Below are 14,490 nucleotides of genomic sequence, written 5' to 3' on the forward strand. Positions count from 1 at the left end.
AAACATGACAAAAGAAGAAATAGTTTTTCTGTGCTTAAAGCAAAATATGGCATTGAGGAAAATAGTCATGCAGTTAAGAAATCTGTTAGTTCGTGGTGGCCAGAATGTCTATAATTGTTATTGAATTTCTTTTACAGAAAAACTGGAAGATTGTGACTAGATATGGAAATATTTTTCTGAACATTTTTCTTTTTATTTCCTCAGACTTCTCTCTTCTTGAAAAGAGTTTTTATGAACTGAACCACCTTGGATATTGGCTGAAAATTTTAAATTAGTTATGGTATTAACACATATGAATCGATGATTTCCAGTAAGAGTGTCTCAGATTAACTTTTTTAAATGTTCCACTTGGTAGTCTTATAAATTCCATTTAATTACATCTGTAAATATTGGATTGGGATAATATTCAATAAAGCAAAATCAGATTGTCCTCAGGTCATGTGTCCTTTTTTTTTTTTTTTTCATTAGTTAAAAGAATTTTAGTCAGAGTAATAGATTATCTTGTCAATTAAATCTGAATGAAAGTGAAATGTTTAGAAATGCAGATTTTCAACTTCATTATATTTATTATAGTTCTTTGTGGTTAAGATGGTTGTATGTATGAAACTTGTGGAATATTTTTCCTCGTCCTTCTCTCTTGTCTCAACAAGATCCACTGATGGACATACTCACTTTTTCTCCAGAAGCTGGCAGGCGTGGCAGGATTATCCTTGCTGCCTCGCTTCCCAATTGTGGGAGCTGGACAGTATGAGCCTTTTTTTTGTTATAAAATTGCCAAGCTTTTGATACAGTTGGAATTTTTTTTTTTTTTTTTTGCCATGATGTTGCAAAGCAAATATCTTTTTCCATGCCCTTTCTATTATTATGTAGATCAAAGCAGAACAACATGAGCAACAACAAATGCTCTGGCAGAGGAAACTTCTGGGCTGGGGACATTGCCAGGGCCCCTCATCTCTCACCCTGCCCTTCATCATAGTTTGAGACAGGCCTGAACAGCCTCAGGAATCCCTTCGCCGAACACCTCATCTCTGCAGGCCCGGCCCTCACAGATGGTGCCATGAGGTCTGTCACCCCTTCCGTAGATTCCAGAAAAGTTTGTTCTCACCAGTTCCAGCAGAAAGATCCACCTCCCTACAAATCAGAGAAATAGGGTCATATAGCATTTTCCTTTCTCTATGAAGATAATGGATATTTTCTTATGATGACAAATGTTTATTTTACTTTAAAACTACAATTTAAAAAGTTGTGTTCTGTTCATTTTTATCAGATATATTTGGAGGATACAGAAATCTACAGTGATATTTGTAGATAGCAAGAAACTTGGAGGTAAATTAAAGGCACTTTATCACAGATTCTATATAGCAATGGGCTGAAATAAAGAACGAGAGCACTTGTTAGGGTAAAAATAAAGCCCTGTGCTTGGTTTAAAAATAGAAACACCTGTATATTACAGAATGGGAAAAGATGTATTTGTCAGCAACAAGTTTGGAAGACATTTAGTGAATCCAGTTGGCTTATGATACAAGACATTCTGAGTTTAAGATGCCAAAACTCAACATGGACCTTGACTTTGTTTTCACTGTCCTCCAAAGTCATGAAGCATCCTTGCAGGAAACTCTTAACTCACATGGTCAGCCTAGGAAAACCAGGAAATATGCAGTAGTCAACCATATCTTGGCCTATAATGGGTTCTATTCAAACATATTTGTTTTAGCTGCACTAGGTTTTTTAGTTGATATAATTTATAATTTTAGTTAAAGCTACTTATTTTAATTGCCATTGATATCTTTTAAATACTATTTCTTCTATTCATCTGGTCTTGTAAGAATTTTCCCTTAAGCCATTTTAATTTTATTTTCTGTTACTCTGTTTTGAAATAGCAAGCATGAAGACAACTGTGCGGATAATCTACACACTAGGAGCCTGAGTTTCAAGGCATTTCCCCTTCCAGTTAGCCCTCCAGTCCCCACCACTAAACACCCTTTTCCCTCCCAAAATAAATGGCTTACAGTTAATATTAAACCGGTTTGTGGCAGAGGATATATACATCTAAATAATTGTGATAAGTACATTTTCTTTACATGACGCAAATGCTTCACACTATAAAAATGAGAACGGTGGAATGAGACGCCTAGGAGGTGTTACATGAACACTAAATTCCAAGTCCCCAGGACTCTCAGCTCAGCACAGGAAGGCCACACTCTCTGGGACAACATGGATATATAAGTGAAGGTAATCTTCTACACTTCATACTTCCCAATTCCTTTAGGAAAAAAACATGATTAACGTCCACATTCTATACAACGGATAGGTATTACCCAAGTTACATGTACAGACCTGTATCCATTGGAAAAAACACAAGATCAAGATCACAAGCACAAGATCAAGAAAATGACCTCAGTTCAACCCTTTAGGTTTAAGTCACATAATATAGAAACTCTGAGTAAGAATACTGAGAAGATACCCCATAGAGGGTCCACATTTGGTTGAGTGAAATCCCTTTCCCATCAGCTTGCCTGTGGTGGACATGTGTGGTTTCCAGCTGCCAGGCATCCCTACCCCCCACCTTCTAGTAACAGCACTGATGTTTGTTTGAGAACATTTGTTGGGAACTCCCGCCCCACTGCATGTGGCTCTGGAGGGGCTGCCAACCCCAGTGCCATTCAGCACTAGCCACAGAGATGGCCCTGGCCCAGCCCCATCCGATGCCTCAGAATGGAAAGTCGGGTTACCCGTGCAGAAACAAAACTTGGCCTCAGCCTTGTCAACGATGCTAAATTCTGAAAGACTGGTTCTCACACTTGTACCTATTTCAAGTATACCTGAGGATATATCTGATGGGTGTTAACCAGCTAGGCACACAGTGTTGCCTTTAGCAGAAATGCTTGGCTGAGGAGTGAGAAGCGTGACCCCAAAGCCATCCTGTCAGAATTTCCAGAGAGACATGAGGTTTGGAGACTCTGATACACTCCCCGAGGCCATCTAGTTTGGAAAGAAATAGAAAATGTTCATACATGGGCAAAGATTTAGAAACCCTGATACCTGATACCTCCCCAAACATCATAATTAAAGATATTTGCCAGGAAAAGGAGAAAATAAGAACAAGAATGAGGAAATCATAGCTGGAAAAGACTGGAAGTAAGAATGAAAACAAGTTAAATAAAAAGATCTATATCTAAAACAATTGTCTTAACTACCTTTTTTATGCAAAACAAGTGTTCCCTATTGTAAAAATAAGAAAATGGTCGTGATAATAAATGTGACTTAAATTGACAAAGATTAGAGTAGTAGGTTTGCCAAGAGGAATTCAGAAGTGCCAAATTCTTCAGTTTCAGTAAAGAGGAGTAGAACTTTATTATTCTCTTGTTAGTCTTGAAAGTTTAAGATTGGTTTCTAAATGCTCCGAAAATTAGTCACTAATAGGGTTAAAAGCAGCATGTGTATCTTTCATAGCATTGTACAAACCATCTATGCTATACTTACTAATTAATTCCACAAATGTTGTAGTGGATACTTGTCATAGGCCAGGTACTGAGCTAGATTCTAAGATGCAGACTTAATTAAGAAACATCCCTAGCAAAGAAAATGGGGAAAAAAAATGTTTAAAGAACAAGGAAAGAAAAGTAGGGAAAAGCGAGGCCAAATGTAACAATTATGACTATAAATATAACCGGGTAAATTCCCTAGTTAAAAAAGAAAGAATGTAGAGTGGCTTAACAAACAAAATCCAGTTACATGATATATACTAAGGAAGGATCTTGAAATAAGTTGACCTAGAGAGGTTAAAGTTTAAAAATGAACAAGTCAAAGTTAGGCAAAAAATAAATATGAAGGACACAAACGTGGCAGAATTCATATCAGACAAAGTAAAAGACAAGGGGAGAGAAGTATGCAGTCAATAGTAACAAAAAATATACTACAAGGAAGACATAACAGTTAAATTATTCTTTGTTTAATGTTTATTTTTGAGCGACAGAGTGAGCACACAAGCATGAGCAATGGAGGGGCCGAAAGAGAGGGGGACAGAGGATCTGAAGTTGGGACTGCACTGACAGCACACAGCCCAATGTGGGGCTCAAACTCATGAACCTGGAGATCATGACCTGAGTCAACATTGGACCCTTAAATGACTGAGCCACCCAGGTGCCCCAGATTATTTGTTCTAAGGGTGTAATATAAAAATGTAAGCAAAACTTATAAAAAAGAAAATATGGACAGAATAGTTGTAGAAGACAACTTTGTGATCCCACTGTAAATTTGTTAGATGAAGTAGATAGGAATAAATAATAGAATGGAGTCAACAAAAATATATTTTAAACTTTGTCCCTGTAAACAGAGACTGTATCACCTTTTAAAGCACACATAGCAGTTAAAAAAATTGATCGAATACTAAGGTACACGGAAAATATTAAAAAGCAAAAAAAAAAGTATTAAAAAGCACCATGTTTTTTCTCCATATTCCAAATTAATAACAAACATTTGTAACTACTTAGAATAAAAACATATCCAGCTAAGTAACTATGGAACCAAGGAGGAAATGTAAAACAATACAAAATATTGACAACTTAATATCACTGATATGATTCAGCCAAGATTTTACTCAGAGGTCAAATCGTAGACTTTAAATCTTTTCAAGAGAAAAGTAGAAATCCAAGATTGCAAGAATAAAGGAGGAAGAAGCTCAAGAATAATAATTTAAAAAAACAAGAAAATAGAATAAAAGAAAAGAAAAAGCAAATAAAAGTAGAAAGTTCCAAATGGGAAAAATAAATTGTAAGATAAAAATTATTTTTTCATCAAAATGGAAGTTTTCTTTCATTTTTTAATGTCTGTGCCATGTGAAAGAATATTACATTACATATGTTTTTATGTAATTATGATATAGTTGCAGGATTTTTTTACCTCAATGTCCAGGGTTCTCTCTCTCACCCCTTGGAAGAATGAAGAGGTAGACACAGAATAAAATGAGAAGCAGGCAAAAGTTTATCAGAGTATAAGATTAGAGAGTAAGAATAGTAGGAACGCCTTGGTGGCTCAGTCGGTTAAGCATCTGACTTCAGCTCAGGTCATGATTTCACAGTTAGTGAGTTCAAGCCCCACTTTGGGTTCTGTGCTGACAGCTCAGAGCCTGGAGCCTGCTTCAGATTCTATGTCTCCCGGTCTCTCTGCCCCTCACCTGTTCATGCTCTGTCTCTCTCAAATTAAAAATAAACATTAAAAAACAAGTAAGACTTGTACGAAAGCTTTCTTTACAGAGAAGGAGTATTTGAAAGTGGATGCCCGAAACTATAGGCAAGGGGCCTTGTTTTATAGGGTTTTGCTTGGCCCCATTCCTTTCCCCTTCTTTCTTCTCAGGTCCTACCTCATTGGCTAGGTAACTCTAAACGCCTAATCATTTTCGATTGGCTCATTTCCATTGTATGAGAGGTGGTCTATGGCCATACCATTCCTTGTGGGTACGTATTAGAGTCTACTACTTATTTTTAGTTAGGTCAAATTCCTGAAGGAAACCTGAGGGGGAGTAAGTGGTGTCTGCTACATTCTGAAGAGGAACCTTACGCCTCAGGGAGTTGGCTTGCGGTCAGAGGCTCCCAGCAGTGTCCCAAAATGTGTTTTTCCCCACCCAAGGACCTTCAAGTCCTAGCCTCTCCCTTTCTGCCTACTGAATCTTATCTTTTCCTATCATGATATCAGCAAATAAAGGCCACATAATGGCTGGTCCTACAATGGCTAATCCTGTCAGGTCCTTTGTTTGATGGGAAGAAATGATTTAGTATAACCTAATTGTTCACCCATAGTATTGATAAGTAAATGTCTTTGTTTTTAGGATATTTTATTCCATCACTTTAAGAAAATAATTACTGGGGCACCTGGGTGGCTTCATCGGTTAAGCATCAGACTTCGGCTCAGGTCATGATCTCACAGTCCCTGTGTTCGAACCCCGCGTCGGGCTCTGTGCTGACCGCTCAGAGCCTGGAGCCTGTTTCAGATTCTGTGTCTCCCTTTCTCTCTGCCCCTCCCCTGTTCATGCTCTGTCTCTCTCTGTCTCAAAAATAAATAAACGTTAAAAAAAAATTTTTTTTTAAATTACTAAGGTCTTGTTTTGCTTAAAGTCCTTCAGTTTCTTGCTGAAGCCTAGTTGGCTACCATAAATATTTTATTATACTATAAAATTTTTAGAAGATACAGTGACTAAAGAGAATAATTATTTTTGAAATGTTTTCTTGGTCATTTAAAACATCTACCTATTTATTATACTGGAGATCTCCCCCCCCCCCCCATTTACAATGTTTTACGGGTTCCACTGAGGCAGGAGGTTTTGGTCTGTTTGTTTACTACCAATTCTGCAGAGCCTAGAATGGTGTCTGACCTATAGACGTGCTCAATATATTGCTGAACAAACAAACGGAGGGAAATGCAGGCCAATACTTGAATTAGACCTTGTCCCTGAGAAGCACTTAGGTAAGTAAAATGGCCTCTTTAGATAATGCAGACATTTAAAGTGATAAAGATATATATATTTTTTAATGTTTATTTATTCTTGAGAGAGAGAGAGCGCGCATGCACAAGTAGGGGAGGGGAAGAGGGAGAGAGACACACAGAATCCGAAGCAAGGTGTAGGCTCTGAGCTGTCTGTGCAGAGCCCGACTTGGGTCTTGAACCCATGAACTGCAAGATCATGACCTGAGCTGAAGCCAGCCGCCCAACCAACTGAACCATCCAGACTCCCCTTAAAGTGACATTTTAATAGCATTTGATATTTTATACCAGGTGATATTCTATACCACCAGAGGCTAAGGGTCATAATTCATTTCTTAAGGAATTTCAGGAAGAGTAACAGTCCTTCATGTAGGACTAGACCTCAAGGGTCCCAAAAAGATGAACACTGTTTCTATATTTTTAGGCCAGTTTCTTCATATAGATTTCAAAACCATGTATTTTTAAATGGCTCTATGACAATATTGTACATTAAACTGTATATACAAATGGATAAACCAGAATAGAATTCTCATTCAAAACTGTTAATTTGGGGAAAATGAGATTGTCAGTAATTTTTCTTTTTTTTATACTTTTTTTTTAATTTAATTTTTTATTTTTTTTAATTTACATCCAAATTAGCATATAGTGCCACAATGATTTCAGGAGTACATTTGTTACTGCCCCTTACCCATTTAGCCCATCCCCCCTCCCACAATCCCTCCAGTAACCCTCAGTTTGCTCTCCATATTTATGAGTCTCTTCTGTTTTGTCCCCCTCCCTGTTTTTTATATTATTTTTGTTTCCCTTCCCTTATGTTCATCTGTTTTGTGTCTTAAAGTCCTCATACGAGCGAAGTCATGATTTTTGTCTTTCTCTGACTGACTAATTTCACTTAGCATAATACTGTCCAGTTCTATCCACGTAGTTGCAAAAGGCAAGACTTCATTCTTTTTGATTGCCAAAGAATACTCCATTGTAGGTATATGTGTGTGTGTATATATATATATATATATATATACCACATCTTCTTTATCCATTCATCCATTGATGGACATTTGGGCTCTTTCCATACTTTGGCTATTGTTGATAGTGCTGCTATAAACATGGGGGTGCATGTGTCCCTTCGAAATATATATCCCTTGGATAAATGCCTAGTAGTGCAATTGCTGGGTGGTAGGGCAGTTCTATTTTTCGTTTTTTGAGGAACCTCCATACTGTTTTCCAGAGTGGCTGCACCAGCTTGCATTGCCACCAACAATGCAAAAGAGATCCTCTTTCCCTGCATCCTCACCAACATCTGTTGTTGCCTGAGTTGTTAATGTTAGCCATTCTGACAGGTGTCAGATGGTATCTCATTGGGTTTTGATTTGTATTTCCCTGATGATGAGTGATGTTGAGCATTTTTTCATGTGTCAGTTGGCCATCTGGATATCTTCCTTGGAGAAGTGTCTATTCAGGTCTTTTGCCCATTTCTTCACTGGATTGTTTTTTGGGTGTTGACTTTGATAAGTTCTTTACAGAATTTGGATACTAACCCTTTATCTGATATGTCTTTTGCAAATATTTTCTCCCATTCTGTTGGGTGCCTTTTAGTTGTGCTGATTGTATCCTTCGCTGTGCAGAAGCTTTTTATTTTGATGAGATCCCAGTAGTTCATTTTTGCTTTTGTTTCCCTTGCCTCCAGAGACGTGTTGAGTTAAGAAGTTGCTGCGGGCAAGATCAAAGAGGCTTTTGCCTGCTTTCTCCTCGAGGATTTTGATGGCTTCCTGTCTTACATTGAGGTCTTTCATCCATTTTGAGTTTATTTTTGTGCATGGTATAAGAAGGTGGTCCAGGTTCATTCTTCTGTGTGTCGCTGTCCAGTTTTTCCAGCACCACTTACTGAAGAGACTGTCTTTATTCCATTGGATATTCTTTCCTGCTTTGTCAAAGATTAGTTGGCCATTCATTTGTGGGCCCATTTCTGGGTTCTCTATTCTGTTCGATTGATCTGAGTGTCTGTTCTTGTGCCAGTACATACTGTCTTGATGATTACAGCTTTGTAGTATAGCTTAAAGTCTGGGATTCTGATGCCTCCTGCTTTGGTTTTCTTTTTCCAGGTTGCTTTGGCTATTCAGGGTCTTTTCTGGTTCCATACAAATTTTAGGATTATTTGTTCTAGCTCTGTGAACAATGCTGGTGTTACTTTGATAGGGATTGCATTGAATATGCAGATTGGTTTGGGTAGTGTCGACATTTTAACAATATTTGTTCTTCCTATCCAGGAGCATGGAATGTTTTTCCATTTTTTTTGTGTCTTCTTCAATTTCTTTCATAAGCTTTCTATAATTTTCAGTGTATAGATTTTTCACTTCTTTGGTTAGATTTATTCCTAGGTATCTTAGGGTTTTTTGTGCAACTGTAAATGGGATTGATTCCTTGATTTCTCTTTCTGTCACTTCATTGTTGGTGTATAGGAATGCAACCAATTTCTGTGCATTGATTTTATATCCTGCAACTTTGCTGAATTCATGAACCAATTCTAGCAGTTTTTTGGTGGAATCTTGTGGGTTTTCCATATAGAGTATCACGTCATCTGCGAAAAGTGAAAGTTTGACCTCCTCCTGGCCGATTTGGATACCTTTTATTTCTTTGTGTGGTCTGATTGCAGAGGCTAAGGCTTCCAATACTATGTTGAATAACAGTGGCAAGAGTGGACATCCCTGTCTTGTTCCTGACCTTAGGGGGAAGGCTCTCAGGTTTTCCCCATTGAGGATGATATTAGTGTTGGGTGGTTCATATATGGCTTTTATGATCTCAAGGTATGCTCCTTCTATCCCTACTTTCTTGAGGGTTTTTATCAAGAAAGGATGCTGTATTCTGTCAAATGCTTTCTGTGGACCTATTGAGAGGATCATATGGTTCTTGTCCTTTCTTTTATTGATATGATGAATCACGTTAATTGTTTTGTGGATATTGAACGAGCCCTGCATCCCAGGTATAAATCCCTTGGTCATGGTGAATAATTTTTTTAATGTATGTTGGAGCTGGTTGGCTAATATCTTGTTGAGGATCTTTGCATCCATGTTCATCAGGGAAATTGGTCTATAGTTCTCCTTTTTAGTGGGGTCTCTGTCTGGTTTTGGAATCAAGGTAATGCTGGCTTCATAGAAAGAGTTTGGAAGTTTCCTTCCATTTCTATTTCTTAGAACAGTTTCAAGAGAATAGGTGTTAACTCTTCCTTAAATGATTGGTAGAATTCCCCTGGAAAGCCATCTGGCCCTGGACTCTTGTTTTTTGGCAGATTTTTTATTGCTAATTTGATTTCCTTCCTGATTATGGGTGTCTTCAAATTTTCTATTTCTTCCTGTTTCAGTTTTGATAGTGTATATGTTTCTAGGAATTTGTCCATTTCTTCCGGATTACCCATTTTATTGGCATATAATTGCTTATAATATTCTCTTATTATTGTTTTTATTTCTGCTATGTTGGTTGTGATCTCTCCTCTTTCATTCTTGATTTTATTTATTTGGGTCCTTTCCTTTTTCTTCTTGGTCAAACTGGCTAGTGGTTTATCAATTTTGTTAATTCTTTCCAAGAACCAGCTTCTGGTTTCATTGATCTGTTCTACTGGTTTTGTTTTGTTTGTTTGTTTGTTTGTTTGTTTGGCTTCGATAGTATTAATTTCTGCTCTAATCTATATTATTTCCTGTCTTCTGCTGTTTTGGGGTTTTATTTGCTGTTCTTTTTCCAGCTCCTTAAGGCAGAAGGTTAGGTTGCGTATCTGAGATCTTTCTTCCTTCTTTAGGAAGGCCTGGATTGCTACATACTTTCCTCTTATGACCACCTTTGCTGCGGCCCAGAAGTTTTGGGTTATGGTGTTATCATTTTCATTGACTTCCATATACTTTTTAATTTCCTCTTTAACTGTTTGGTTGGCCCATTAATTCTTTAGTAGGATGTTCTTCAGTCTCCAAGTATTTGTTACCTTTCCAAATTTTTTCTTGTGGTTGATTTCGAGTTTCATAGCGTCGTAGTCTGAAAATGTGCACAGTATGATCTCGATCTTTTTGTACTTACTTAGGGCTGATTTGTGTCCCAGTATATGGTCTATTCTGGAGAACGTTCCATGTGCACTGGAGGAGAATGTATATTCTGCTGCTTTAGGATGAAATGTTCTGAATATATCTGATACGTCCATCTTGTCCAGTGTGTCATTCAAAGCCATTGTTTCCTTGTTGATTTTTTGATTAGATGATCTGTCCATTGCTGTGAGTGGGGTGTTGAAGTCTCCTACTATTATGGTATTACTATCGATGAGTTTCTTTATGTTTGTGATTAATTGATTGATATATTTGGGTTCTCCCACATTGGGTGCATAAATGTTTACAATTGTTAGGTCTTCTTGGTGGATAGACCCCTTGGTTATGACATAATGCCCTTCTGCATCTCTTGATACAGTCTTTATTTTAAAGTCTAGATTGTCTGATATAAGTATGGCTACTCTGGCTTTCTTTTATTGACCATTAGCATGATAGATGGTTCTCCATCCCCTTATTTTAAATCTGAAGTTGTTTTTAAGTCTAAAGTAGGTCTCTTGTAAACAGCATATAGATGGGTCTTGTTTTCTTATCCATTTTGTTACCCCATGTCTTTTTATTTTTTTAATTTTTTTTTTCAATGTTTTTATTTATTTTTGGGACAGAGAGAGATAGAGCATGAACGGGGGAGGGTCAGAGAGAGGGAGACACAGAATCGGAAGCAGGCTCCAGGCTCTGAGCTGCCAGCACAGAGCCCGACGCGGGGCTCGAACTCACGGACCGCGAGATCGTGACCTGGCTGAAGTCGGACGCTTAACCGACTGCGCCACCCAGGCGCCCCTCCCATGTCTTTTGATTGGAGCATTGAGTCCATTGACATTTAGAGTGGGTACTGAAAGATATGAATTTATTGCCATTATGATGCTTGTAGAGTTGGAGTTTCTGGTGGTTTTCTCTGGTCTTTTCTAATCTTTGTTGCTTTTGAGAATATATATATATATATATATATATATATATATATATATATATATATATATTTTCATCTTTTCTCCACTCAGAGAGTCCCCCTTAAAATTTCTTGCAGGGCTGGTTTAGTGGTCACCAACTCATTTAATTTTTGTTTGTCTGGGAAACTTTTTATCTCTCCTTCTGTTTTGAATGACAGCCTTGCTGGATAAAGAATTCTTGCCTGCATATTTTTCTGATTCAGCACACTGAATATATCCCGCCACTCCTTTCTGGCCTGTCAAGTTTCTGTGGATAGGTCTGCTGCAAACCTGATCTGTCTTCCTTTGTAGGTTAGGGACTTTTTCCCTTGCTGCTTTCAAGATTCTCTCCTTGCCTGAGTATTTTGTGAATTTGACTATGATATGCCTTGTTGATGGTCGGTTTTTGTTTTATCTAATGGGGGTCCTCTGTGATTCCTGGATTTTGATGTCTGTGTCTTTCCCCAGGTTAGGAAAAATTTCCATTATGATTTGCTCACATAACCCTTCTACCCCTATTTCTCTCTCTTCCTCTTCTGGGACCCCTATGATTCTGATGCTGTTCCTTTTTAATGAGTCACTGATTTCTCTAATTCTTAAATCATGCTCTTTTGCCTCAATCTCCCTCTTTTTTTCTGCTTCATTATTCTGTATAAGTTTGTCCTCTATATCATTGATTCTCTGTTCTGCCTCACCCATCCTTGTCGCTGTGGCATCCATCCATGATTGCAGCTCAGTTATAGCATTTTTTATTTCATTCTGAGTATATTTTATTTCTTTTATCTCTGCAAAAAAGGGATTCTAATCTATTTTCGATTCCAACTAGTATTCTTATTATCATGATTCTAAATTCTGGTTCAGACATCTTGCTTGTATCTGTGTTGGTTAAATCCCTGGCTGTCGTTTCTTTGTGCTCTTTATTTTGGGGTGAATTCCTTAATTTTGTCATTTTTAAGGGAGAAAAGGAATTAATGAAGTATAAAAATTAAAATTAAAAAAATTAAAATTAAAAAAATGTTAAAATTAAAAAATTAACCCCCCCCCCATACACACAAAAATTGAATAAATGATGCTAGGTGTGTTTTGGTCTGGGCGTTGAAAGTGGTTTAACAGATTAGAGAAAAAAAGGGGGGGGGGAGAGAGAATAGTTTGAGAATTTGAAAAAATGAATGCACGAAGTAGACTAAAATGAAATGATGGGAGTAAAATAGAATTTGAAAAAAATTACACAAAAGTAAAGAATATAGTAGAAATAAATTAAAGAAAAATATTTTAATAAAAATTAAAAATAAAAATGATTTTTTCTCTTTCTGTATTCAAGAAAAAGAAAGGAAACAAAAAAGAGAAAACAGATAAAAAAAAAAAAGGAAATCACTTGAAAATTTGAAAAAGTGAATACACTCTAGTAGACTAAAATAAAATGATGGAAGTAAAATAGAATTTGAAAAAATTTACATAAAAGCAAAAAAATAGTAAAATTAAGGAAAAATATTTTTAATAGAAATTGAAATAAAAATGAAGGTTTTCTCTTTCTGCATTCAAGAAAAAGAAAAGAAATGAAAAAGAAAAGGGAAAGAAAAAAAGGAAATCGTTTACAAATTTGAAAAAGTGAATACACTGAAGTAGACTAAAAAAAATGATGGAAGGAAAATAGAATGTGAAAAAATTTACACAAAAGCAAAAAATATAGTAAAGAAATTAAAGAAAAATATTTTTAATAAGTGAAAATAAAAATGATTTTTTCTCTTTCTGTATTCAAGAAAAAGAAGTGAAAAAGAAAAAAAAAGAAAGGAAAGGAAATTGAATAGATGGACCTGCTGACAGATTGAAATAGGACAGAAATTACTTCGTTTTTCCCTATAAGTTAGACTATGAAGGGCTTTATAGTCCATAAACTAAGTAGGCAGTGAAACTTGTGTTCTTGAAGAGTGAGGTTGGCCCAGTTGGGCGGGACTCAGTGTAACTGCTCCGCTCTCCACTACATGGCGCTGCTAGCCTACTGGGGTGTAGTGTTGTGGTGCTGTAGGTGTGTATGCGCATGTGCGGGAGCAGTGAAAATGGCTCCACCCAGGTACCCAGTCTGTTCTCCGGGATCAGCGATCACGCACCCAACCTCTGTCTTCAGCTTTCATCCACTCCCACTTTTCCACTCTCTGTGACCAGGCCCCAGGCAGTACCTCTCTCCCGAGTTTTGTCTCAGATATGGCTGTTTTCCCCAGCCCCTTACTTCTGAAGGACTGCGGCTTTCACCCGTTTAGCCCCTCTGTGGGAGGGTCTCACTGAGCAATGGCTGAATGCCGGCTGCACCCAGGAATGCCTGCTGGACCCTGCTGCTTCCGGTGCCCCGAGACTGTGGCTGGGTGCCAGCCTGCCACGGAAAAAACTCTCGAGATAGTGTAGCAGCAGCGTTTCCAGGATTATGGAAAATCACAGCTCACATCTGGGACCAGGCTTCACCCTTAACAACCTTGTTCCAGCATCAGCAAATGTGGCCATTTTCTGGAGTCTGCTGGGACCAGGTGGCTTCAACAGTCTCTACCAAATGTCCTACCAGCAGTGGAACCGCTTTTCCCCGTGTGGCCTGAGAACCTCCCAGACCCCATTCTGTTCCTGGGGATTTGCCCTTCCCACCAGAGCACCGCCAGGTATCGAGCTACAGAGTTGCAGACTTTGTGCTTCCCTTGTTTACAGTCTTAATGGAATTTAAACCCTCTCCTTTCTCCTTTCTCCCTTTTTAGTTTAGTCCCTGCGGCTCTTTCCAATTTTCTACTTTCTCTCCAACTGCTTTTGGGGAGGGGTGCTTTTCCTATATTGTCCCCCCCATCCCCCACCCCCTGTCTCCATCCTCTCTCCACCTGCAAAAGCGGCTCCCTGCCCGCTGCATCTTCTCACTCCCCAAATTCACCTCTCCACACCGTGTACCTGCTGAATTCTATGGCTCAGGTTGTGCAGATTGTTGTGTTAATCCTCCAATCAGTTTTCTAGGTGTGCAGGATGGTTTAGTG

The 14,490-nt window shown here is 38.0% G+C and overlaps 1 protein-coding gene and 1 long non-coding RNA gene across 3 annotated transcripts in view; both read left to right on the forward strand.

Annotated features, from left to right (window-relative positions):
* BCKDHB (branched chain keto acid dehydrogenase E1 subunit beta) overlaps positions 1-434 on the forward strand; it is a 205,007-nt gene extending 204,573 nt beyond the window's left edge. Inside the window, exon 11 of one of the 2 annotated variants that reach the window (XM_045498874.1) lies at positions 205-434. The gene's annotated coding sequence lies outside the window, so the exon portion shown is untranslated. Of the gene's footprint in view, positions 1-137 lie in introns of both variants that reach the window. The other variant, XM_045498875.1, reaches the window with a different exon arrangement.
* A 42-nt stretch (positions 435-476) lies between these two features.
* Positions 477-2,023, forward strand: LOC123608657. The gene is made up of 2 exons (XR_006717364.1): positions 477-1,062; positions 1,881-2,023. It is a non-coding gene; the product is annotated as an uncharacterized LOC123608657 (long non-coding RNA).
* Positions 2,024-14,490: the final 12,467 nt, after the last annotated feature.

The sequence above is a fragment of the Leopardus geoffroyi genome, chromosome B2 (genome assembly GCF_018350155.1).
Source record: "Leopardus geoffroyi isolate Oge1 chromosome B2, O.geoffroyi_Oge1_pat1.0, whole genome shotgun sequence".
In the NCBI taxonomy this organism is placed as follows: domain Eukaryota; kingdom Metazoa; phylum Chordata; class Mammalia; order Carnivora; family Felidae; genus Leopardus; species Leopardus geoffroyi.